The sequence below is a fragment of the Canis lupus genome, chromosome 36 (genome assembly GCF_048164855.1).
Source record: "Canis lupus baileyi chromosome 36, mCanLup2.hap1, whole genome shotgun sequence".
Taxonomy (NCBI): domain Eukaryota; kingdom Metazoa; phylum Chordata; class Mammalia; order Carnivora; family Canidae; genus Canis; species Canis lupus.
In genome coordinates this window covers 29719044-29744715 of record NC_132873.1, presented here as the reverse complement: position 1 = coordinate 29744715, position 25672 = coordinate 29719044, and the positions used below count along the sequence as shown (strand labels likewise).

Here is a 25672-nt window from a genome sequence, read left to right as displayed (position 1 = left end):
CAATACTGTCCATGCAGAACACGATTACAGTCCAAGAATTTCACAAAAAGTTCTCCAAGCAGGCAAAACAGATATCATTAAATTCACACGTGAGAGCTTATGAGGCCAAAGTTCTTAGTCTTCACATAATCAACGTCTCCCACTTAATGTCAGTAATTCATTACTGGAAATCAGATGTTCTATATAAACAAAGCTGATGGGAAGGCTATCGCTCATTATTTTAAATGGGAAAAATTATAACGTGTTACACATCAGCCCTTAGCCTCCAACAAATTTCTTCAAAGGTAATGAAAACAGTAAAATGTGTATAGTACATGTTATGATGTAAAGTGACTAAACTAGGTTTGCTGATCATCATAGTTTTTTTTTTTTTTAATTTATGATAGTCACACAGAGAGAGAGAGAGAGAGGCAGAGACACAGGCAGAGGGAGAAGCAGGCTCCATGCAGGGAGCCCGAGGCGGGACTCGATCCCGGGTCTCCAGGATCAGGCCCTGGGCTGAAGGCGGCGCTAAACCGCTGAGCCACCCGGGCTGCCCAAATTATTTTTATATATAAATGTATATGTATATATGTTCTATGAAGTTGGATATCAAAAACTAAGAGAGAACTCTACAAGAAAAATGTTAACTGGGGACGTGTTCGTGGCATACATCTAGTGGTACGCCGGCGTCTGCTTAGAGTGGTTCACAAGAACCAACTGTTAAATTTTCAGGAATTTAGCAAAGTGACTGATACCACATTGGTAGCTTAAAATTGGCCATGGTGGGACTATTTATACCACAAAAGTAGGCAAATGATAATCAGGGACTCCTCCCATTCCCATGAGAGCTGGTTGCTGAGCATTGACCAGCTGAGTTACCACTAAGACAGTCTATACAGTATTTCATCAAATGTAATAAGTGGGAACCCTGGGTGGCGCAGCGGTTTAGCGCCTGCCTTTGGCCCAGGGCGCGATCCTGGAGACCTGGGATCAAATCCCACGTCGGGCTCCTGGTGCATGGAGCCTGCTTCTCCCTCTGCCTATGTCTCTGCCTCTCTCTCTCTCTCTCTCTCTGTGTGACTATCATAAAAAAAAAAAATAAAAAAAAATGTAATAAGCTACCACTGGTTGTTGGGTGGATTCCAGGATTGTTGTAAGGATATGCTAGGTTATGTCATAGTAAAAATAATCCCCAAACATCACTGGCTTACACAATGAAAGTTTATTTCATGCTACAATGAGGGTCGCTCATAAGCAGATCAAGTCTCCATCACCTCCGTAAGAGGCTTCAGGGTTTACTGTGCAGAGAGAGAAATCATTTGAAAGTCAAGACCTGGTTTTTATATGCTCTGCTACCGAAATAACACAGGTCACTTTCTACTCATATCCCTCTGGCCAGATCTAGTCACATGCCACAACCACCTTTAAAAAGCACCTGGAAGTATAGGGAACAGATTACTTCAGCCCCCTCCCGCCCCGGGACAAGTCATATACACCATGACATTATACGTTTCTGAGGGAAAAAACCTACCAGCAATCAAACTATGACTTAAGGTTTTTCTTTTAACACAGAATGAGTTACTTGGACATAGATTTTTAAAAATCATTTATCAGGTAGCCCGGGTGGCTCAGCGGTTTAGCGCTGCCTTCGGCCCAGGGCGTGATCCTGGAGACCCGGGATCGAATCCTGCGTCGGGCTCCCTGCATGGAGCCTGCTGCTCCCTCTGCTGTGTCTCTGCCTCTCTTTCTGTGTCTCTCATGGATAAATAAATAAAATCTTTTAAAAAATCATTTATCATGCATAAAGGGTAAATCATTCAAAACAAATTGGAGTCTCTTAAATATTTATTATTTATTTATTTATTTATTTATTTATTTATTTATTTATTTATTTTAAAGATTTTATTTGTTTGAAAGAGAGCGAGAGCAAGAGAGAGAACATGACAGGCAGGGGAGGGGAGCAGAGGGAAAGGGAGGAGCAGACTCCCCAGTGAGGAGGGAGCCCAGCTCGGCTTGGGGCTCCATCCCAGGACCCTAGGTCATGACCCGAGCTGAAGGCAGATTTAACCAATTGAGCCACCCAGGCGCCCCGAAAACTTCTGCACATTTAGAAGCTGGCTCTTCTGAAGCACTTTGGATTCAGAGTCCTTGGTATCTCTATAGAGTATTAAACACTGTCACCAAGAACACAAATGAGGTGGCATTTCTTAAAAGAGTGCTCTATTCCTGTCCCTAATACTTGTTTGCAAACCACTGGCACCAATTATGCAAGTTTTAATTCTGGAACTTTATGGATCCTACTGGAAGTTGTTCATGGAAGTTTTCAGACAACAGGTTTATACTCCCACCTTAAATATCCTCAAATGACCTGTTGTCTGGAGCTTTGTCGTCCGGGTCAGCCTTGACAGGAACAACCGAGTCACTGTACTTCCAGCAAGCTTAGTTTTAGTCGACTAATTTCTCATGGATGCAGGCAATTGTGTCACAAATGCTGCTTGGCTGAGTGTGATTGTGAGAAGCTGTGGGTTGTAAGATGTGTCCTGATTTCAGAGATGTTGAAATATGAAAAATAAGATAAACAAAATAAGTGCATTTTAGAATCTATTAAATATCATACTTAGCTAAGGGGAGCTTGGACTAAAATTCAGCCTTAAAGATTTTTGAAAACTCGATGAGCAGAAAGAAGGAGAAAAGCTCAGTGAGTTCAAAGCTTTAAGAGTTTTTTTTTTCCTCTCAAGAGATGGCAGCTGGAATTCACTTCAGGGCAGAATGTTATTTTATTTGGAGAAAATAGTCAGAATGAGTCGTTTAGATGTTCAAACTTAAGCGAAGGCCTTGTTTTAAATTGGTGACTCTGAGTCGCTAAATATCTCTATATTCTAACTCAACGGCAAATGCCTGTTTTGTAATCTGCAGAACTGCATCTCTGCACCCTCGATTTCCCTTAGGTAAGCGTTTTCTTTAAAACATGGATTTAGACGATATTGAGCCTGAGAAGCATCACTTATTCACTTAGAGATTCGTGTGCATTCTTGTTCAGGAGCAAAATCTGGAGACTGCACGAAGGATGAGCATGCAAGACCTCGCGCGAGGACACAGACCACACAGAGGAGCTCGGCCCGACTGTTGAGGCCTGTGGGCAATATAAGGTTGAGTGATCCAGAATGTACTGAAGGTGCACCACCGTTTTGATGCATCACCCTACTGGGAACCACGGGACAAGCTCTGCTGCTCCGTCGTCTTAGGGAAAGCAGCAAGATACTGGGAACAAGAAGTGATGACTGGAGAAGTTGGCCTTGAACCGGAGGGAGGAAACATCTCCTTCCCATCTCTGGAGCTTGCCCGGGCTTGTGACTGGAGCTGTGGAGATCTCTGTCCTGCCTCTACCTGCAGCTGGGGTGAGCTGGGCGGGGTTGGGAACAAAAGAGGCATAAACTCAGAATGGGTCTGGGTCCCCCCTGGCTTCAGGGGTAGGCCCCTGTGCTTCTCTTCTGTTACTCCAACCTTCGGTCAAGCTTGTTAATAGTACAGCCTGGTCTCCAGCTGAGATGACAGGCTGCGGACCAGAGTGGGGCACTTTCCTCCGAAGTCAAAGAGGCGAGAGCAGCAGATTAGGAACGAAAGGGTTCTCCGCGGAAGCCCACTCACAGTCGTGGGAACAGAAGCCTGGAGTACAGGGAAGAAGATCAAAGATGCTAAAGTAAAGCACGAATACTCAAAGAAGTGCAAGGAATGAACACGATCGCTCCGAAGGACCGGTTACAGGAAAACAGTGCAGCCCATCCCATCGGACGCCCTGGCTCCTGAGGTATCCGCGTCTCACAGCCCAGGACGATATTGTGTGTTGGACGTGAAAACTCCAAGTTCTCAAATTAAGAGGTTAAGTTTGGCAAGCTCCATGTAAGATCACATCACGGTTCATGCCACCATCGAGAGAGACTTTTACACAATTTGTTAATGCAAAGAATATACTTAGGATATAGTAGCTTAACGCTCAGCTACTTGGAAAACTTGGGTGTTATGGATGTTGACTTTCTTGAGAAACCTGGACAGTCAGAGACTCGCTTATTCAATTCGTGGCAATGGCTCTGTAGGACATCAGTATTTTCCCTGAAAGCATTTGGAGACGTTCCCTGTGTGTTTCTAACAATGCTCTAACAGCTCATATGAATCTAACAAGCATGAATTTATCTGAATCTTTCTTTATCCTATTTATATTTGTGGACTACGCAACATCTTGAGGATAATGAGTTCCATATGTTTACTACCCACTGTATAAAGTAATGCCATCTTTTATTTATCTTTAAACTACTTTCATAGAATTTCAATGGGTGCCCTTGAGTTTTAGCATTCCAGGATTTGAGGATGTTCTCCTTCCAGGGCCGCAGCTCGCACAAATGGGGCTCTACGCAGATAAGAAAAAAGCGCCCCCTGTGGTGCTCAGTTTGGGAATGGGTGCGAATGGGTGCGAATGGGTGCGAATGGGTGCTCTGTCTTTTGGCTCCGTGTGGCCTCAGTCCAGGTTCATGGTTCAGTGAGTAGAACATGGCGGGCTTCAGGGCCAGTGTGGCCACCACCCGGCCCTCCTCCTCCCCACACGGCCGGGGCCCTGGCAACACCCGGCAGCGCTGGGCCTCCCCACACACATCCTCTAAGGGGTTGGCAGATTTGGGTAATAACCTCTCAGATGCTACCTTCCTTCCTGAGTACCTTCAGATGCTACTCAGAGGTATCTTGGTCTTCTCGTTTGCTCCCATGTCAGAGCTATTGACCCCGCTCAACTTTTCTTGGGATTGGGTCTCCAGCTGAGGAGCAGCACAGGCACTTCCCGCCTTCCCCTGGGGACCCCCTGGATCAGGTGAGAGTCGCAGGCTGGGCGCTGGGGTCGCTACAAGACAAAGGCCGGAGGAATAAGTCAATACAAATTCCATTTCCAGGGCACCTGCGTGGCTCAGGTGGTCACACGTCTGTCCTCAGCTCAGGTCATGATCCCAGGGTCCCGAGACTGAGTCCTGCATTGGGCTCCCTCACTGGGGAGCCTGCTTCTCCCTCTACCCCTCACCTCTCCTTGTGATCTCTCTCTATCTCTATCTCTCAAATAAAGAAATAAAATCTTTTTTAAAGACCCAAAAAATTCTACTTCTAGGGTTTCATATGGATAATTCAGAGATGATCATCTCATAATCATAGTTTAGATTAATTTGCCCTCACTGTCTGCTTGTTGCCCATATAGAGAGTTCCTGGAGACTTTTCCATTCCTTTTTTGGCGATGAGGTCTCTCCTCACTTCATCTGTATCAGCCCAGAGCTGTGCCACCTGTATCTGTCACTTTTTCAGATTTCATTCTCTATTTCCTTTCCAAAAATATATTCAAGTCCTAAGTAATACAAGAATTAGTAATAAGGATAATACAGCTTAAAAAAAAAAACCTCAAAACTGAAGACCATGAGTTTATTTCCCTTCTCCTTCAAACAAACAACCTCTTTAGACCAGTCGTCCAGTGCTTGACACTTGGTTGACACTCAATAAAAGAATGAATGACTAGATTCCCCTTAAAGTCAGTTTTGTGTTGGTTTCATTTGTTGTTCTATAGAAGCAACCTCTGCTGTCCACACTGGCAAGGCCCTCACTCCTTGTTCTACTCAGCGAACACTGGAACTTCAGTGACGCATGAGTTATGTAATTAAATCCTTCTAGTATGTTGGATATAGCACTTAGTCATCCAGTGAAATTTAATTTTCTAGCTTTCTTTCATTCCAGGTCTTCGTTCCCATATTTAAAATATATCACGCATTTCTAAAACTAACATTTCCATTTCAATTGTATCTGTAGATTAAATGCTTACCTATTTTCCCCACTTCTACTACAGAAGAGGTTTTCTGGGGAGAAACTTTTTTTTTTTTTTAAGATTTTATTTATTTATCCATGAGAGACACACAGAGCGAGAGGCAGAGACCCAGACAGAAGGAGAAGCAGGCTCCCTGCGGGGAGTCTATGCGGGACTTGATCCTGGGACCCCAGGGTCACACCCTGGGCCAAAGGCAGATGCTCCACCGCGGAGCGCCCCCCCCCCCACCCCGGGCGTCCCAACATGCCTTGATTTCTATTGTCCCTTCTACTCCTGAAATTCTTAGCTTCTTCCTCCTTTTGTGGGGATTTTTATTTTAACTTTTTGTAGCAGCTTGAAAACGCACTTATGTAATCATAAGCTCCCAACACCTCTCCACGTATATCATCCATAGAATGACATAAGCCATGGACTTCCTAGTCACGGGGTGTTTGAGTGTCGTTCCCATAGTGTTTGTTGCTGGAGATTTCTCTATCTGCCCCCTTGGGAGCAAAGCACTCACTTGCCCTTTGTTCCTTGAAAGGATGTTTATATAGCAAAAGCCTGGAAAGTGCGAGGTAGCGGGCATACTCACTGACCATTATGGAAAGTTCCGGCTCCCTGAGCTCAGGGTTCACCTCCTGCAACATAGCCTATTGCATGGGCTGACGTCGCCTCGTCTGTCCTCATCATCCTGTGGGGCTTGGGACTTGAGGAACTGATGCAAAAATGCCAGTGCTCTAGCTGTTGCTTTCGCTGAGCAATGACTCCTTCATCTCTGGTCTTTCTCCTCCATGTGTGACGCGGTGGCACACTAACGTGCTGGCTTGCAAGTAGGGCAAATGCCACACCCCGCGCAGTGCTTGACAGTTTTGGCAAAGCTGGTGGGGGTGCTGACAAAGGTACGGCTTCCTGGAAGAGAACAGAGGAGTGCCTCACAGGATTTGAGGGAAATCCATGGGAATCCCCAGTGAATGGGTTAAATGTTATGGCCAACTAGGAAGCAACTGTCTGTGTTTGTGTCTGATAATAACAAGGAATGAGCAAGGTGGCTGCAGGCTAAGTACCAGCAGGTAGTCTCAGAGACCATTTCCTGTCTAGTGCCTGCTTGCTGCTACCTCGCCTCTGGAGGGGGACACTTGCTCATCAATGGAGGTGCTAACCCCAGCCTCCTCCACTTGAACAGACAGTACTAAGATTTATCCTGGGTGGGCAGATGCCACCCCCTTGCAGACAAGCTACCTGGACATATATCCACACAGAGCATGAGAGGAAGGGAATTTGCTACGACCATGGGCAAAAACCAGACAAGCCATTAGAGCCACGCCTGGTCACTCGGGGGATGAGGGCTCGGGTTTGTAATGGTTATCAAGGGAGAATGTGACAGCTGTGCCTTCCTATAGCTCAAACCCTCATGCAATCTATAATGCTAAATCTAGACCCATGTGGAGATGACAATAGAAGGCCTCAGAATCTTTTTGCATTCAATCCTGGCTACTACAAGGGAACCTTGGCCTTCTTCGGGAGGTTTCTCTGAGACAGGAAAACACTTGTGGAAAACCACTTATGAAACACTGACTAGAATCCAGGCTCTTATTACTTTGGGTTGGGTTTATAATGTTGATGAATGAGAATGAGAAAATGATCTCTCTCTACCCTCTCTGACCTCAGCCACACTAAGGAGAAACCATTAGGGGTGAGGGCTGATGTTTTCTTATCCCACAAAGGAGGATTAAAGGCCATACACATCCATTTCAGTAAACCGGGGAACCTTGGAGTGAATTAAAACTTTTATGGCTCTGTTGGATACGAAAGCCTAAGTCACTATCCTACCTGCATGGGTGGAAGGAAAAGGCAAGCAGACTCACCTAATGGAGTTTGGATAGGGTTCCCAGTGGGGAAAGAAGACTAGCCTAATTTTGTGGTGGGGCCCTTTGAGCCAATTTAGTGTACTGTTGTTGCTGCTTCCCCATCTTAACGTCAAGAAGAATTGATGCTTGTACTTCTCTGTTCCCTAAGTCCTGAGAGAGGATTTTCCCCAACTGAGAAGAACCACGTGTAGAGAATGCTAATGTGACCCACAAGCATTTTCAGCGATGCCTAGGGAATTTAGGTACCCCTGGAGGAGCACTAAAAACATACTGGAGGCCTTGTCATGAGAATGAGACTGATCTTGCTCTTCGAGGGCCGGTGGCAAGATGGGCCACGTCTGTGAAGTGGGTTCAGCTGCAGTCACAGCAAATGGTACAGCTGGTGTAGTGGAAGCAACAACTGAATTCAGTTGCCCGCACGTGTGTCAGCATTTAGTGAGCGCCTCTACCCTCTGACGCCCTAGGCTAACGCCCTAGGCTTTCATTATATAATGTTCTGTCAACTGGCAAGTCAGATGGTTCAGTTCAACCACTGTGACTGCGGTATTATCATATCTCCATTATCAGAGGTTGAAAACCCTGACAAAATTCAGGGGCCTGCTGACTAAGTAGTTTCTTGAAACTGTGTGGGTGGATTCACATACTCAATTTTTCTGTCAGTCAAGGAAAAACTGCTATCTCTTTGACAACCTACCACCCGAAAGGATACCTGTATTGGATACTTTGAGCATTGGAGACAGCTGTGCTGCGTTTGGGGATTCTATTCTATACACGGGCTAACTTGCAAACCAACATCCTTCGAGTGGGGCCCGGATGAACAGGCCGCATCTGCAGCCACCTGGAGAGTCATAACACATTCTCTCAGTTGGGAACCCATAACTCTAATGACCCCTCTGAGTTACAAGTCGCTGTGACTGACAAATTTGTTAACTAGAGCCTCTAGCAAGAGGAGGCAGCCTCCACCCAGAGATGCTCCTTTAGGGTTTTAAAGTCATTACCTTCATGATACGATGATCAGGAAAACTCCCTTTAACAAATACCTACCAGCTTGCTACTGTGCTCTTATCAAAACTGAATGTCTGACCCATGGAGCCTTGTGATTCTCTGACATGAAAGTCCTAGTTTGGGGTGAGTCAACTCAGATTCAGTGATTAACAAAGGGGACAGGCCCAACAAGCCTCACTTGTCATGTGAAAATGGTATATTCAGGAGCATGACCAGCTTGGCCTCAACAGCTTCTAGGCTTTTACATATAAAAGTGCCTACTGTTTTGGGGGAAACTGTCCCCTACTAGGCCAGCTGAGGCAAAGTCATTGGCTCTACAGGGCCTTAATTCACAGCAGTTTCCCTCAATGCCTGGACTTGATGATGTCATTAGGCTGTAACCCGGTGTTGTTCACAGGACCGCCATGGTTGTTCATTTTCAGTGCCAGTGGTGCAAACCCAAAATAAATGGAGTTGCTCTACTCGTTGGGCTGAACTCAAGACTGTTCTTATAGCTCTGGACAATACTATCCCAGAAGAACTTTGCTATATTATTTATTTATTATTTATTCTTGGGCCATTGTCAATGGTTTAGCTATTCGATATGCCACTTAGAAGCTAAAGACTGGTAGATTAAAAACACCCCTCTTTGGGGCTGCAAACTGTGGAAATAGACTGGCTGCTGATAGAACTGTCTGGATTAAGCTCAGGCTAAGAGTCTGTTCTCTGCTGAGACTGAATGGATTCAAGTTGCTAAGGCTGTACTGCCCAGATTTCTACTATTCCTGCCTGGACCTGGACCCATCACCACACTAGACAGGGACGCACATCTACTCTCACAGAGGGGCATAAATTAAAGACCTAGGTCTGATGCAGAGGCTACAGCTGCATGCCAGACTTGGAACTCCTGCCAAAAGTTGACTCATTTGTCTTGTAACGAGGGAGGGCACACACCTGGGGCATCAACCCCACCCACATCTGGTAGAATGACTACATTTGACCTTTCATTTCCTCTCAGACCTATCCATAGAACCTTGCTTCTATGACAATTTTGCAGTCGATGGTGGGTGGTGTTTCTGTTCTAGTCTGGTCAACCAATTCTGGCCACACTGCTATGACCCCTGAAACCAATTCATGTCAAGTTTTTGAGTGTCTGGACCATTTGCTGTCTGACAATGGTGTGCCTTTTTATCACAAGCCATTCAACGGTGAGCTGATAGTCAAGGCATGCGATGGGCCTTCCATGCTCTCTGCCATCTTGCGTCTGGTATTGTTGAACCCTGGAATGGCCTCAATAACTGGCTCACTAATACCTCCGACTCTACCTCCTTCATCTCCTCCCAGTCCCCACACATTAGTGAGACAATTTGATCACTGAACACAACTCTCCCTGGAAGGAGATCATTTTCTCTCAGCTGCTTCCTGGGTAATGATTAGGATGCAAGGGGTAGGAAGTTATATAGTCCTAATATGAAAATTTAGGACTCTACTCTGGACATTCCTAGTTAAGATACTTTTACTTTTCTCCTAATGGCAACTCCAGGTCAGCCTGGTTGGTTTACCTACCCTTGCTATAAATGATAAACTGTCTTTTGTCTCTTATTTCTTATTTTCTCATTTCTTCTACTAGAATAAACATAATTATGGTAGGCTAACTTGTTGGCTTGCAAGTAGGGTACAGTATCAGACTATTCATCGTTCTTGACACTATCCCTACCTTGAACAGCAGTCTGCATTGTAAAACAACACTCACAGCACAGAACTCTAAAGAAATAATGCTTGCTTTTTACCTTTCTGCCTTGCGTTGTCAAACTGATAGTGATAACTGTTAAATGCTCTTATGGACTCAGCAAGATTCTGCTAAGAACATTTTGACAAAAAAAAAATGGAAACAAGTAGGATTCGGGGACTATTTGTTTCCTTTATATTATCACGCAGGGGAAAAAAACTGTGTCTTTTCTTTGCCAGTTGCCATCATATTTATCGAGTGCAAGGTATGATTATCTACGTGAGAGTGTGCTTCTTAATGACCTTTCCTCAGTGGTGACACAACGCGTACAACAAAGAATCTAATTGCAGTAAAGATTGTACGTGGCTCAGATCGGGGTTGCCTAATTGAATCTTTAATATCGGTGCTGATAGCCATGAGTATGTTTAAAGAATTTGTTGTGAAAGCTCCTCTTATGTTTACTATTGTGATTCAGCCTCCACGCTGTGAGATTAGGGTTCAGGAGGTTCCCGATACAGTAGGGATAATGCTAGCTCACGCCGGGTGCGTGTGTGCACACGTACTGCCCCTCAGAACACTTTGATGCACTCAAACCCAGGAAAAGTGAAAGGGCTGTTCTCTCATTTACTAAGAAAGGCTTCTGCAGTCACCATAAAGCACAACCTCAAAAGGGCTTTATGTTGGCATGTGACAGCTGCGATGCAGAGCGCTCCACATGGTTTCAGACATGTGTGATAGCTGTTGCTCACGGAAACTTCATGAAGCTTAGGGGTCTGGACACTGAAGATGGTGCAGAGATGGACTTGGAAATGATCATGAGCAAATGGACTGCGGTACGTTACTGCTGCGGGGGATTTGTGCCTGATTCGAGAAACATTTACCGAGTGCCCGCTGCGTGCGGGTGTTGTACTAGACAAAGAGTGCACGGACGCCAGTGTCTGTCCACGGAAAGCTGTCAGTCTGGTGGAGGCGCCATGAAAAGGCCTCTGCATCAGGAATTTAGGTGTAGATGTGTATGTGACACAGAGGGACCCAGAGGAGGAAAGGATTAATTCTGCCCGGGAAGAGAATGAGAAAGCGGAGAGAGGAAAGTGGTTTTGAGGAAAGTGGTCCCCGCTGTGTTGGGGGGCACCTGGCACCCCGCCCTGGGCCTGGATCCCTCGGAGGTGCAGCCAGGACGGGGCACTGGGCTGGGGGTCGCTCGGCCCTGGGGTGAACTTCAGCTCCACCCATCGCTAACCACTTGCTAGTTCTGTGGCTGAGCAAGAAGCTTAACTTTGCCAAATCTGGGGTACTGTCAAAATAGGGATGATAGTATTAATACACTTTTTGTGGTGTTGGTGGTGGAGGTGAGGTCCGGAGCTGACAGCCAAGAAAGAATTCTTTAGCCGTCTTTGGTGCAAAAAAGGGGATTTCATTAAAGCCTGGGGACAGGACCCAAGGGCAGAAAGAGCCGCTGCCCCAGGGGGGAGAGGGATGGTTGGTTCTCTACCTGGGAGCTGCGGGAGGTGGGAGTCTTTCTCCCACCTCCCGCAGCAAGCAGGTAGAGAACCTGCCCAAGAGGTAGAGAACGTGTCCAAGAGGACCTTCACGTGCTAAAGCCGCGCAGGATACTGGAGGCCTGGCTGTGTCGACCCAGGGTTGTTTTCCCTTCTAATGAGGCGTTAACTTTGAGCCGGTTGGGAGTTGCCCGAGGACTGTCACAGTATCTGCCCTGCCTGGGAGTCTGAGTCCTGGAGGGGACGGTGGTGTGGTGTCAGCTTGTGCTTTGTCCTCAGCTTGCCTCCTGCTCCCTCACCAGGATCCCACACTGAATTAGGATCAAAGGAGAAAAGCAATCTACAGTGTCCACAGAGTTAGTCTCCCTTCCCTCTCACTTTCAGGCCTTAGTCCCGCAGCAAGTGCTGTGGAAAAGCCCAATTACCAGTTCACCGGGAGTGATCACATGGTCGTTCTCGCAGGGACTTGCGGCAGATTCCAGAGTATCTTGGAGTTTGAAAACCAAATAACTGGGATGCTTGGGTGGCTCAGCGGTTGAGCATCTGCCTTCGGCTCAGGGCGCGATCCCATGGGCTCAGGGCGTGACCCCGGGGTCCTGGGATCGAGTCCCGCATCGGGCTCCCTGCATGGAGCCTGCTTCTCCCTCTGCCTGTGTCTCTGCCTCTCTCTCTGTGTCTCTCATGAATAAATAAATAAAATCTTAGAAAAAAAAGAAATAAAACCAAATAATTGAATATAAGAAGATGAGAAACAACAATAACAATACTTTTTACAGGTTACTTTACATAATTCTCTTTCGTAATTCTCTAAACAACCGTGTAAGGGAGGTCGTATTTCCCCCGTATTGGAGATTGTTCTCTTACCCACTTTAATATTTAATATTTAGTCTTACTTAATTCACTTTGTTTTGTGTATGCGTTACCCTTCAAAAGCTTGAGATAGGCTTTTTTTTTTTTTTTTAAATTAGTAAGGGTCCCAAATGGCGGTACCCAGCCAGCAGATGAGGATAGCTGACTGGAGCCACTCAGTACACACAGAACAAGGCCTCATGTATGAATTTGCTCAATTGGCTGAGAGTTTGGTGCATTTTCTATGTATGTGTAGTATATACATACTTCTTCATTAAGAGTAATGATTAATTTACATCAAAATGAACGTTTCTTTAAACTAATGGGAAAAGAAAACAAATCTATGTTACCTTTTGGTTTCTTTTTTATCAGCATATCACAAACTTAATGTTATGCAGAGCTCACAACTGGAATGTTCCTTTATCTCTCACCCGGAATCTTAGCTGGAGGTCAGAACTCTCCCAAGGGTTGGGTATGGCCCAGGGCTTTGGAGTAGATTTACAGTGTCAAAATAATTTTTCTGTCAGTTGGCTATGCTCTTTTCCTATATCAGATGAGAGGGCACCGAAGAGAAGACGTTAGCTTATCTTTTTAAAACCCCTGATCAACCCCAAAGTCATCTGCATGCCCTGGTTCTTCCTCTGCTGTCAGTCTGCTTTTGGCTTTCCCAGAGCTCCTCATATTACTTAGGGTATGGAATAAGCAGTTCTAACCAAGAGACTCTGAAACAGCATAGTTCTAAAAAAAAGTTTAGTTTTCTCTTGTGATATGGACTAAAGAGGAACACTGAGGCCGGCCAGAGGGCCGTCCCATGAGGTCTTTCAAGGAAGTCTGTCTCCTCATCTCGCTGCTCCACCACGCCCCGGGGGCACGTTCTCATGCCCCGGGGTCAAAGCTGGGTTGCTCCAGGCCTGAGGCTCAGCTGGAGGGAAGAGTAGAGAAAGCCTCAATGGCCTGAATTTAGTCACAAGGTCACTCCCAGTAGCCACGGAGCCCGAGAAATGTGGTTTAGGACCTAGTGGCCGCGTGCCTAGCCAGAGCTCCGAGCTCTGTTATGGTGGCTGCGGGACACTAGCTTAGGGACAGTCCGAAGGTCAGAGTTGAAAGAGGAGCAGCTGCGAGACAGAGCAGGCGGCTCCCCTCCCCTTTTCCGGGTCCCCCAGCTGGACATACTCTTCCATTTTAGTCTTTAGTGCGTGTCCCCCGCTATCGTCCCAGTGGGGCAGCCTCCAGCCGCATCCTCACTAGCGGGCCTCGCTGGCCTCCCTGCCTCTGCGCCTCCTCCTGCAGGCCCACCGTTGACAGCAGTCAGCAGGCTCCCTGTCCCTCCACCTGGAAGCCCCCGCAGCCTCCCCTGCCGAAGCCACCTGCACGGGCTGTGGCCTGGAAGTGCGTGGCCCTGCTGGCTTGGCTCACGTCCTTCTCTGCGCTCTGCCGGGCTCGGCCTCGTAGTCGTGCTGTCCCTTGAATATGCTGAACTTGCTCTCATCTTGTTCTTTCCTTCTTGCTGCTCCTTCTGCTTGAGGCCGGATCTTCATGGAGTCGGCTCCTTCTAAAATTCAGGCTTCAGCCTCTTTAGTGAGATCTTTCCTGAACATTCCAGTGAAAGCCCTCCTGTTGGAGTCACTATCTGTGACATCGCCCCAAATGTCTCCTTTGCAACATGCATCGTAGCCACTATTATTTATTATTTGTTTACATGTTTATAGTATGTTAGCACCAGGACATGGGCCTCTACCTGTTCACCGCTGTGTTCCAGAACTCCTAGCACGTGGCTATGAACACATAGCAGGCAGCCTGCGAATATCTGTTAGCGGACAGGCTTGATTTTTGTAAAATAGTAAAACTATTTATCTAATAGCCATTAGTTAGTACAGATACTTATGCATTGTAAGCATTCAGTAAATTTTTATTAAACGAATAGAGGGCAGCCCCGGTGGCTCAGCGGCTTAGCACTGCCTTCAGCACAGGGCGTGACTCCGGGGTCCCGGGATCAAGTCCCATGTCGGGCTCCCTGCGTGGAGCCTCTTCTCCCTCTGCCTGTGTCTCTGCCTCTCTCTCTCTCTATGTCTCTCATGAATAAATAAATAAAATCTTTAATAAAAATAAAATAAAATAAATGAATAGACCCTAACTACAAATCAAGTGAATCGGAGAGACAAGAAGGGCCATTTGAAAGGCTTTACATAAATATTTTCTTACATAAATATTTTGTTTTTAGTGAATATTTTTCTAAATATTAAAGAATTCAATAAGCTTCAAAAAATATACAGATAAGTATAAAGGAAAGTCTTACCACTGAAAGAAAATCATTGTTAACACCTTGGTAAATACTTACAAAGACTTTATTCCTATATGCGTGTACACACACAATTTTTAAAGATTGGTATACCATATACCAGCATATCTTTTCACTTTACTATACTTCTCAGCTATTACATTTTTTACAAATTCAAGGTTTGTGGCAACCCTGCATTGAGCAAGTCTATTGCCACCATTTTTCCAATAGCATTTGTTCACTTTATGTCCTCGTCACATCTTGGTAACTCTTGGAATATTTCAAACATTTTCATTAACTATAACAAGTATATGTCATGGTGGTCTGTGACCAATGATCTTTGATGTTACTATTATAATTCTTTTGGGGCACCATGAGCCATGCCTGTACGATAATGAACTTAACTGATGAATGTTGTGTGTGTTCTGACCGTTCCACTGACCAGCCGTTGCCCCCTCTCCTCGGCCAGGCTGCCCTACTCCCTGAGGCACAACAATACTGAAATCAGGCCAATCGATAACCCCATAGTGGCCTCTAAGTATTTAATTGAAAGGAAGAGTTGCACATTTCTCACTTTATATCAAAAGCTAGAAATTATTAGTCTTAATGAGGAAACTTAACAACAGAAGCTTAATGCCAAAAGCTGAGATAGGCTGAAAGCTAGGCCTCGTGTGCCAGTTGGCCAGGTTGTGAATGCAAAGGAAAAGTTCTTGAAGGAAATTAAAAGTGCCACTCCTGTGAACACATGAATAAGAAAGTGAAAGGGCCTTATTGCTAATATGGAAAAAGTTTTAGTGGTTTAGATGGAAGATCAAACCAGCCACAACACTCCCTTGAGCCAAAGCCTAATCAGGAGCAAGGCTCTAACTCTTTTCAATTCTATGAAGCCTGGGACAGGTGAGGAAGCTGCAAAAGAAAAGTTTGAAGCTAGCTCAGGTTGGTTCATGAGGTTTCAGGAAAGAAGCCACCTCCATAACATAAAAGGGCAAGGAAACAGCAAGTACTGATGTAGAAGTTGTGGCAAGTTATCCAGAAGATCCAGCTAAGATAACTGATAGAGGTGGTTACACTAAGCAACAGATTTTTTATGTAAACCGAACAGCCTTACGTTGGAGGAAGATGCCATCTGGGACTCGCATAGCCAGAGAAGAGAAGTCAGTGCTTGCCTTCAAAGGACAAAGGACAGGCTGACTGACTCTTGTTAGGGCTGTTGCAGCCGGTGACTTTAGGTTGACGCTGATGCTCACTGACCATACTGAAAATCCTAGGGCCATTAAGAACTACGCTAAATCTACTCTGTGTGCTCTATAATGGAACAACAGAGCCTGGATGTGGACACATCTGTTTACAACATAATTTACTGAATATTTTAAGCCCACTGTTGAGACCTACAGCTCAGAAAAAGATTCCTCTCCAAACCATTCTACTCATTAAAAATGTACCTGCTCACCCAAGAGCTAGGATAGGATGTACAACGAGATTAATGTTGCTCTCATGAGCCTGTTAACACAACTCCCATTCTTCATCCCACGGACCAAGGAGTAATTTCAACTTTCGAGTCTTATTATTTAAGAAATACATTTCATAAAGTTATAGCTACCATCGATAGTGATTCCTCTGATGGATCTGGGCAAAGTAAATTGAAAACTTTCTGGAAAGGATTCACCATCCTAGATGCCAGTAAGCACATTCATGATTCATGAGAAGTCAAAATATCAATATTAATAGGAGTTTAGAAGAAGTTGATTCCAACCCTCATGGGTGACTTTGAGGGGTTCAAGACCTGAGTTGAGAGAGTAACTGCAGATATGGTGGGAATACCAAAAGAACTGGAATCAGAGGTGAAGCCTGAAGATGGGATTGAATTGCTGCAATCTCATGATAAAACTTTATCGGATGAGGAGTTGCTTCTTATGAGCAAAGAGAGTAATTTTTGAGATAGAATCTACTCCTGGTGAAGATACTATAAAGGTTGTTGAGATGACAACAAAAGATTGAAAATACTCCATAAACTTAGTTGATAAAGCAGCGGTAGGGTTTGAGATGAATAACTCCAATTTGGAAGAAAGTTCTACTGTGGATACTGTGGATAAAAATGCTGTAAAACCACATCATAGGCTACAGAGAAATTGTGCATGAGAGGAAGAGTTGATCAATGCATCAAACTTCACTGTTGTCTTATTTTAAGAAATTTCCGGTTACCCCCAACTTCAGCAATCACCACCTTGATGAGCAGTCACCAACCTCAAGGCAAGAACTTCCAACAGCAAAATGGTTGCGACCCACTGAATGCACAGATGATGGGATGGTTGGCATTTTCTAACAATAAAGTATTTCTTTTTAATTTATTTATTTGAGAGAGAGCGCGATTATGAGCAGGGGTAGGGGTGGGACAGAGGGAGAGGGAGAGAAGCAGACTCCCTTAGAGCCCAGGCCAAGCTGGATCCCATGTCCCTAAGATCATGACTTGAGCCAAAATCAAGAGTCAGAAGCTTAACTGACTGAGCCACTCAGGTGTCCTCCAATAAAGTATTTTTTTTAAGTATATATATTGTTTTTTAAGACACAAGGCTATTGCACACTTAAGAGACAACAGTATAGTGTAAACATAACTTATATATATATTTATATATACATATATTTATATATATATATATACACATACACTGGAAAACCAAAAAATTCCATTTGACTTGCTTTATTGCAATAGTTGCTTTATAGAGGTGATCTGGATCCGAACTCATATCTCCAATGTATATTTATATGCAGTTTGTTTATTTTTAGTTGTGAGATGTATTTATTTTATTTTAATTTTGTAATTTAAGTATAGTTAACACACAGTGTTATGTTAGTTTCAGATGTACAAAACAATGATTCAACAATTCTCATCACGTTGAGTGTACTCTCAATCCCCTTTATCAGTGCTTATCACGGTTAAGTATATTGTCAATCCCCTTTATCTATCTCACCCATCCTCCTACCCACCTCCCCTCTGGCAATCACCAATTTGTTCTCTGCTCTTGAGTCTAGGTTTTTGTTTTGTTTTCCTTTGTCTCTGCTTATATGCAATTTAAACAGAAAACTTGCCAATATACTCACAAGAAAGAACGCTTATTTATTTATTTATTTATTTTTACAATGGACGGGTAATGTGCCCAGGACGTAACAAAGTTTGAGGGAGACACATGTCATACAACATCCAGAACGCCCAATCCTAATGCTTATGAACTACACGAGGTTTCAAAATCATGCTTAAAGTATGAGGATGTACATTAAGATAAATTAGATTGTGTGCTTTAGTTACGTTTCAGGTAGTGATTAGAGAAAGCACAGAGTAAGTTTTGCATGGACATATCTATTAGCTGGTAGACCCAAGCCCCATCCTAGGGGCTTTTTGCAGAGTGGGGAAAATATAATTCTCTAGAAAAGCATTCTGAGATGCTGCTTATTTTTATTTAGATCTAACTCTTCTCTTCCTTTCCACAGAAGAGCATTGATAGCTTTTCTTTTCATCTTTCCTAGCAAAAGTTGGCAAATATCACAGGAAGCAAACTATCAGGATTTATTTTTACTTTTACCACAAACGAATGCATAAGGCAAGCTCCCATGATGGAACTGTGTAGCTAAGGCTATGCTAGCAACATATCAGGGATGCTGTCTTTCTGGGAGGTGACGGAAAGCAAATAGATTTGGAAATCTGGTATACGAATGTCTATGAATATACAAATGACATTCATAGACCCAGAGATACCCATCTACCCATAAGTATATGGAGTTGGCATTGAGTCACTAAGCATAAAAAAATGTTGTGGGTGTTTACATCTTTTTAAAAAAAGGCATTATTTGCATTAAAAATATGTTTCCTAATTTCCAAAATAGTCTGTGTAAGAAGTTGGGAAATTTGGGTGAAAAGATACGAGTGGGGGAAGGAAAGTACTAGGAAAAAATTGGAAACATATGCGTGTGAACATCATGATCTTTCGTGTTTCCAGCTTTTTACGTATGTGGTTCTAGGTCTGACTTTGCCCAGCAACCAGTATGAGTTTGGCCAAGTCACTTCCCCTCCTTGGCCCTTTGTTTTTTTGTCACCAAAACAAAAGAGGAGAGAAAAAAAGCAAGAAGCCGGCCCTAGTGTATCGTGTAGCTCCCCTAAGCAGTACAGGACTGGCACTGGGTGAGCGTTCCCGTGAGTACAGTCATTGCGTTATTTTGCACAGGTGGATTATATGGGTTATGGCGATGTTTTTTTTCTTTTGCCTTTTTGTTTGTTGGTTTGAAGGGTGTTGGTAGGTCGTTTTGCTAAATGGAGCTTCACCTGCCTACCATTTCCCTGTGGCATCTCTACCAACGTGACCGACAGGCCAGGGCTGTCGGTTGTGTCTAAAGCCTCCGATGCTGGCTGAGGTTCTGTTGAGCCCAAGGCCTCCTCACGGGGGTTTACGATAGATGGTCACTGTTCACAAAAGGGGTGGCTGGTGACTTGGCCCCAGAGGCCTGTGGTGAGCTGTGGCCAGCGAGAAGGGGACTAGAAGAGGAAACGGCAGCCGCAGCAGGACTTTGAAGAGCGGAAAGGTACTTGCCATAAAGGACTGTGGTGTGTGAAAGCAAAAGGACGCCCAACTCCGCTAAAGCTTGGGAATACTGAAGACTTCAGTGGCGTCCCCAGACAACTCTTGAGAAGAGCACACGCAACCTGAAAACTTCCTCCTGCCCTGGACAAGGGCTTGGAAAGCGGGAGGGGAGGCCCGCAGCTAACCCAGCAGCCGCGCGGCGGACACTCCTGCGACACGGTTCCACCACCCAGGGCAGGAAGCAAGGCCGCACAGAGGTGACCGCACAGGGCCCAGAGTCCAGGCTGAGGCTCAGCCACAATCCTAAGACCTTAGAATGAAATCAACAATCCCGCTAATTGTTTATCACAATGGTTCCTTTAGAAACTTTACTTGAGGAGTTGGGGTGGAGCAAAGAATAAAAATATCCTTTCTGAGCTTGTCTCACATCTAGTTTGAAAGTAGAATTTCTTTACTGGAACTGCTGATCTGTGGAGCCACCAGTGTACGTGGGTTTCAAAGGGCCCTTAGAGTCCAAGGGCGGGTGTGCTGAGCCGGGGCAGGCCGCGCAGGGCCCCAGCGCCCCGTGTGCATCTCCGGGCCGGCCTCCCTCCGTCTCTATTCGTATTTTGGGTCCGTTAATTCTTTATTCTGGCGCCGGCCCACGTATTGTAGGACATTCAGTCGCATCCCTGGCCCCCCTGCCAGAAGCCAGCACCATTCTCCTCTCGCCTCACCTCCACCCCATCCTCTCCCCACAACCGAAAATGTGGCCCAATGTCTTCTGAGGGACAGAATCTCCCCTGGTTGAAAATCACTGCTTCCGGCTGAGATGAGGAGCTTTAGTGAGGGGGAGCGGAGGACAGAGGTTGAGGAACATGGGGCTTTTCTCCAGGATGCAGGTATTTATTCTCAAAGTTATTTCTATTTACGGAAATTACTCAAAGATGCTTTTCAGGAAGTACTTTGTTTCTATTCAAAATACTTTTTAGGAAGCTGATTTCATTCCAAGCAAGCCAAATATCACAAATATCATTTTAAACTGTGACTTATAACTGCTTTTCTACAGAATGTCTTAAGGGATTCAGGCATTTGCCTTGAAGAATGCTATCGACTCATTCACTGTTTGCCTAACTCGTGGCAGTGCCGGCCTTCCACTTGAAGTAGCATCAAATACTATTTTGCTTTTCCCCCCCAAACTTTGCAAACCACCTTGATACACTGCTGAAAATGCATACTAGCAGAATAAGCTATTTTTTCTGCAATTCTCAAAGAATCCATGTGGTCTACTTTGCTAGGAGAGCAATTATTTTTCATCTGAACCTAACTGAGGCATAGTTACCTAGTTCCACTTTACCATGTTGCCACACAGGCTTAAAATATTTTGCTACCAGCAGAACTGTAGTTTGCATACAACACTGAGCTTACTGGGTGACTTTATGACGGAAGCTCATAGCTGAAGACTGACTACGAATTAATATACCTTAGGGCGAAGCTTAAGGAATGCCTTTATTCAGTGTTTACATCTTTTTAAGACTTATTTATTTATTTGAGAGAGAGAGAGAGAGAGAGAGCAGGCAGGGGGCAGGGCAGAGGGAGAGGGAGAGAGAGAATCTTGAAGCCCAATTCCCACTGAGTGCAGAGCCTGAAGCAGTGCTTGATCCCGAGACCCTGAGATCATGACCTGAGTCAAAATCAAGAGTTGGGTGCTCAACTGACGGAGCCACCCAGGCACCCCTTCCTTCGGTGTTTATAGCTTATCTTGACTTGTATTTTACTCCCAAAGAATAGGAAAATAGAACAAATGGTGAGGGTTTTGTGTGTGTGTGTGTGTGCCTTTGGGTTTTGGTGGTAGCACTCCAGGACTTTCCTTCTACAATTTATTTCAACATGATTTATTGAACACTGACTGTAAGCAAGTCTTTATGCCGATTTTTAGTAATTTTATTTTTGCAGTAAAATCAGATGTATTTCTTTTAAAATTGTGCTGTAATGAGCCTTTTCTCTATCCTTTTGATGTCAGTGAAGATTAACTATGACAAAAGTTAATGTTTTCTCTATCTATAAATGCAAGACTAGAATCAAGGAATAGAAGAAATCTACAAAAGGTAGGTTAGGTTTTTTTTTTTTAACATATAATAAGATTAAAATATGTGGTAAGATTCTGTTTCTTGTCACTTTACTATTTGAAATCAAGTAGACAAAAAAACACTCTCAGACTAGACTTTTATTTTTATCTGGAGAGATGGCAGGCCCAGAACATCACAGTTTGAATACTTGAAACATCTGTAATTTCAGATGAGTTCTGGGAAAAATAAATACTTTCTGGCCTATAAACTGTCTGCCATATTTTTCCATATCTGCTACTGATTTATTATAATATGTTAAATATCAGTAAATAGGAATAGCATAAATATTACTGCATTTAAAGACTTTAGTTCTTACTTGCTTTTAGATTCTGTATCTTTTCTGTTAGGTGCTGGGTCTCTAATTTGGTGCTGGGTCTCTAATTTGGCGCTGATTTACTTGGCTGTGTGGGAGTTATGTAAAATTACCCAACTGATATAAGCCAGGTGTTCACAGCTCTTTATGCATCAGGGACCACACTGGAAGCTTTCCAAGAGTAGGTGTCTGTGACCTACATAGCAGCATGACAAAGATGGCACATGGACCTATTTTCAGTGTCCCTCAGCAAGCTGTCCCCTCAAACTCACTGACCTCCTTGAAGGTCCTCGCTTCCCTAATACCAGTCCCTCTCCCCAACCACTTGGGAGAGCTGTCTTTGGCAACAGTCAGATCCATGGCGCATTCCTGAACCCACACAGAGACTTTGCGGCAGCCCAATGGCTTCCACCCTCTCCCATGGCCCAGCACCATCTTCACACCTCTGCATCCTATACCTTCAGCTGGTCTGAATGGTACAAAGCACCTAGAACCCTAGAAAATTACTCTTCAAAGGCTTCTAACCTCAGCTCTAGATGTCACAGAAAACAATACATTTGCCATCTTTGGCAAAAAAAATGTTATTTTAAAAGCACATTCTCTCTTGCTTTTCCTCTCATTCTTTTCTATTTAGGTGCTTTCTAATTCTTGTTCTTTGATTATTCTTTTCAAAGAGGGAGAAGAAATAGGTTAAAAAGCAACCAGAAGATGGAGAAGGAAAAGAGACTCACTAGGGGAGGGTACCTGGGGAGGATTATCAGCATTCGTTTTAGGGCAAGACTGGTGCTGGGGGAACAAAAATTCCCTGCTTGGTATAGGAATGTATGGCAGCAGTCATGGAACCAAGTGGCTAGGACCTGAGCAATGTGTCCCTGGCTCTGCAGAGCAGCCAGCGTTCCTGCTCTCCTGCTGTTCACAGCTCTGGAGTCTTCCTGTGAAAGCTGCTCAGGAATGAGTTGAGGGAATACAAACAACTGTTACTGGTTGGTTGTGTCCCCCCACATCCAGGTAGGTTGAAGTCCTAACCCCCCCCCACCTCAGAATCCAATCTTATTTTGGAAATATGGTCATTGCAGACATAATTAGTTAAGATGAGGTCATTCTGCTGAGGCGGGTAATACAATATGATGAGGGTCCTTATAAAAAGGGGAAATTTGGGTGCAGAAGCATACAAGAATCCATGCAAAGATTGGAGGTTTGCTGCCATGAGCCAAGGGACTATCGGAAGCTAGAAGAGAAGCCTGGAATGATTTTTAGTGCCTTCAGAGGGATTAAAGCCCTACCAACAAATAAATACATAAAATCTTTAAAAGGGAGGGGAGAGGTGGTTCCTGGGTGGCTCAGTCAGGTAAGCGTCTGCCTTCAGCTCAGGCCATGATCCCGGGGTCCTGGGATGGAGCCCTGCGTGTGGCTCCAGGCTCAGTGGGGAGCCTGCCTCCTTCTCTCCCTCTGCCTGTCATTCCCCCTGCTTGTGCTCTCTCTTTGTCAAATAAATAAAATCTTTAAAGCCCTACCAACATCTTGATATTGGACTTCCTGTTTCCAGAATTATAAGACAATAGATTCTTGTTGTTCAAGCCGCTCAGTCTGTGGTAATTTGTTAAGACAGGCCAAGCAAACTACTATAATAAGGTGGCAATGATGGAGCTTTCCTGGTCTTGACTAGAATGTCCCTGCAGAGGTGCTGGTTTGATGAAGCAAAGAAGCTAAGCATGGTCTAATCCAAACATCTAAAGGAAACCTGTAAAAAATTTTTTAAAAATCTAAAAAAAGTAAAGGAAACCTATGTTTATCGATAATTGATGTGTATAGATAAGGACTCATGTATGAATAAAAACACATTGCAACAATTTCTAAGCAATTCCATGAAAATAGTACTTGCTAAAGCTTCCTGTTAACATCACTTACTCACTCGTGGGTTTCCTACATGTCAGAGGAGCTGTACCTCAGCTACAGGATAATTCCAGGAGCTGAGCCTCTAGGCCAACCTCCTTCTGCAATTCAACTCAACCAACATTTATTAACCCAAGTGCCAGGAATTCCAAGCAATGACAGTAGAATAAAACTTCAGACACAATTCTGGCCCTTATGTAGTTTGTTATATAGTAATTAATAACATCAGGCAAATTCTGCAAGAATCTTTCATTTATTTATTTATTTTGAATCTTTCATTTATTAGCCTCTATGGACTTTTCCCACTCACACTCAGGAGTGCCCAAGACTCATAGTCACAGGTGACAGAAACACAACTCAAGCTGGCTTGAAGCAACACACAAATAAAACCCTGAGCAATCCAAAGGTCCAAGTATGATTTGGTTAGTGTATTAGTCAAGGTTCTTCAGGGAAACAGAACCCACACGAGAGAAGGAAGGAGAGAAGGTAGGGGAGAGAGGGAGGGAGGGGAGGAGAAAAAAAACAGAGAGACATAAAAGAGAGAAAAGAGATTGTAAGAAATTTGCTCACACAATTGTGGGGCAATGTGTAGGGCAGACTGACAGGCTAGAAATTTAGGTATGACTTGACATTGCAGTCTTGAGTGTGCATTCTCCAGGGCAGCAGGCTGCAAACTCAGGCAGCGTCTCTGTGCTGTCGTCTTGAGAAGACGTCCTTATTGGAAAACCTGTCTTTGCGCTTAAGGTCTTCAAATGATTCCAGGAGGCTGCCCACATTGTGGAGGGTAACTGCTTTACCCAAACTCCAATTTAAATGTCAATCTCATCAGAAAATACCCTTATATACAAACATCGAGATTAGTGTTTGACCAAACGACTGGGCACCACAGCCTAGCCAAGGTGACACAGAGAGTTAGCCACTACAAGCAGTATGGAATCCAGAGAGTGCCCCCAAATCATCAGAAATCCACCCCTCCCCAATTTCCTCGATGAAGACTTTACGTGACCCATCTTCCAGTCCATGCCCTGGTGAACAAACAAGGTGGCTAAGGGAATGCAGTTCCCTTGACTGGGACCTAAAACAGGGTTGGGGGGGTTGTTGGGGGAAGAGGTGGAGGGGAGGTGGGTTGTGTTACTTAAGGGATGTCATGCAGTCATCCAGAGCCTTTCAATTAGAGGGATCCCACCAACCAACAGCAAGAGATAGGGGAGTGTCACTAGGAAAGAAAAGGAAACATTTTGTGCACAACCAGTCCTTGAGTCCTTAAAGGTGGGAAACAGAAGGGTGAAAGGAGAGGTCCTTTGGGGGAAATGAAGGGCTCTTGCTGGAATGTCCTATATGTTCGTGCGGCTGGAGGGTGGCAGTTATGCCAGTGGTCACCAGACCATACACAGCTGATGGGCTTACATCACATTAGCTTGGTTTAAATGACCTCTGAATCTCCTGAAATATTGCTTTGAAGAAAATTTATATTTTCTCATTGACTTAAAGTCAGTAATTTCTGTTCCTCTGAACACGGAATTGCTTTTAATTATAAATGCATGACATTTAAAATTATTTAAATACAAATATTTTTACACCAACGGGTGTGGAATGTGGGGTGTGGGATGTGGGGATGGAAGCAATGAATTTTTTCCTGTACAGAAACCCTGCTAGAAAAATATTTTCCCTTAGTCATCGTTACAAAAATCATCCCTCTCAGGGATGCTTGTTATTTAGAATTAAATGGAATTGGCATTTGGAGATTTTTGAATAATTTAGATGGACT

At 44.4% G+C, this 25672-nt stretch overlaps 1 long non-coding RNA gene and 1 other non-coding gene across 3 annotated transcripts in view; both read right to left on the bottom strand.

Moving 5' to 3' along the window:
• Positions 1 to 1189: 1189 nt before the first annotated feature.
• The window catches only part of LOC140625648 (uncharacterized), a 48319-nt gene continuing 23836 nt past the window's right edge, over positions 1190 to 25672 (bottom strand). Inside the window, exons 2-5 of one of the 2 annotated variants that reach the window (XR_012024983.1) lie at positions 13092 to 13285; positions 12318 to 12592; positions 6409 to 6721; positions 1190 to 4870 (exon numbers count right to left, since the gene is read on the bottom strand). This is a non-coding gene — a long non-coding RNA (uncharacterized lncRNA). Of the gene's footprint in view, positions 4871 to 6408; positions 6722 to 8389; positions 8529 to 12317; positions 12593 to 13091; positions 13286 to 25672 lie in introns of those variants that run through there. The other variant, XR_012024984.1, reaches the window with a different exon arrangement.
• LOC140625942 (small nucleolar RNA U13) lies at positions 18156 to 18259 on the bottom strand. The gene has a single exon (XR_012025206.1). It is a non-coding gene; the product is annotated as a small nucleolar RNA U13 (small nucleolar RNA).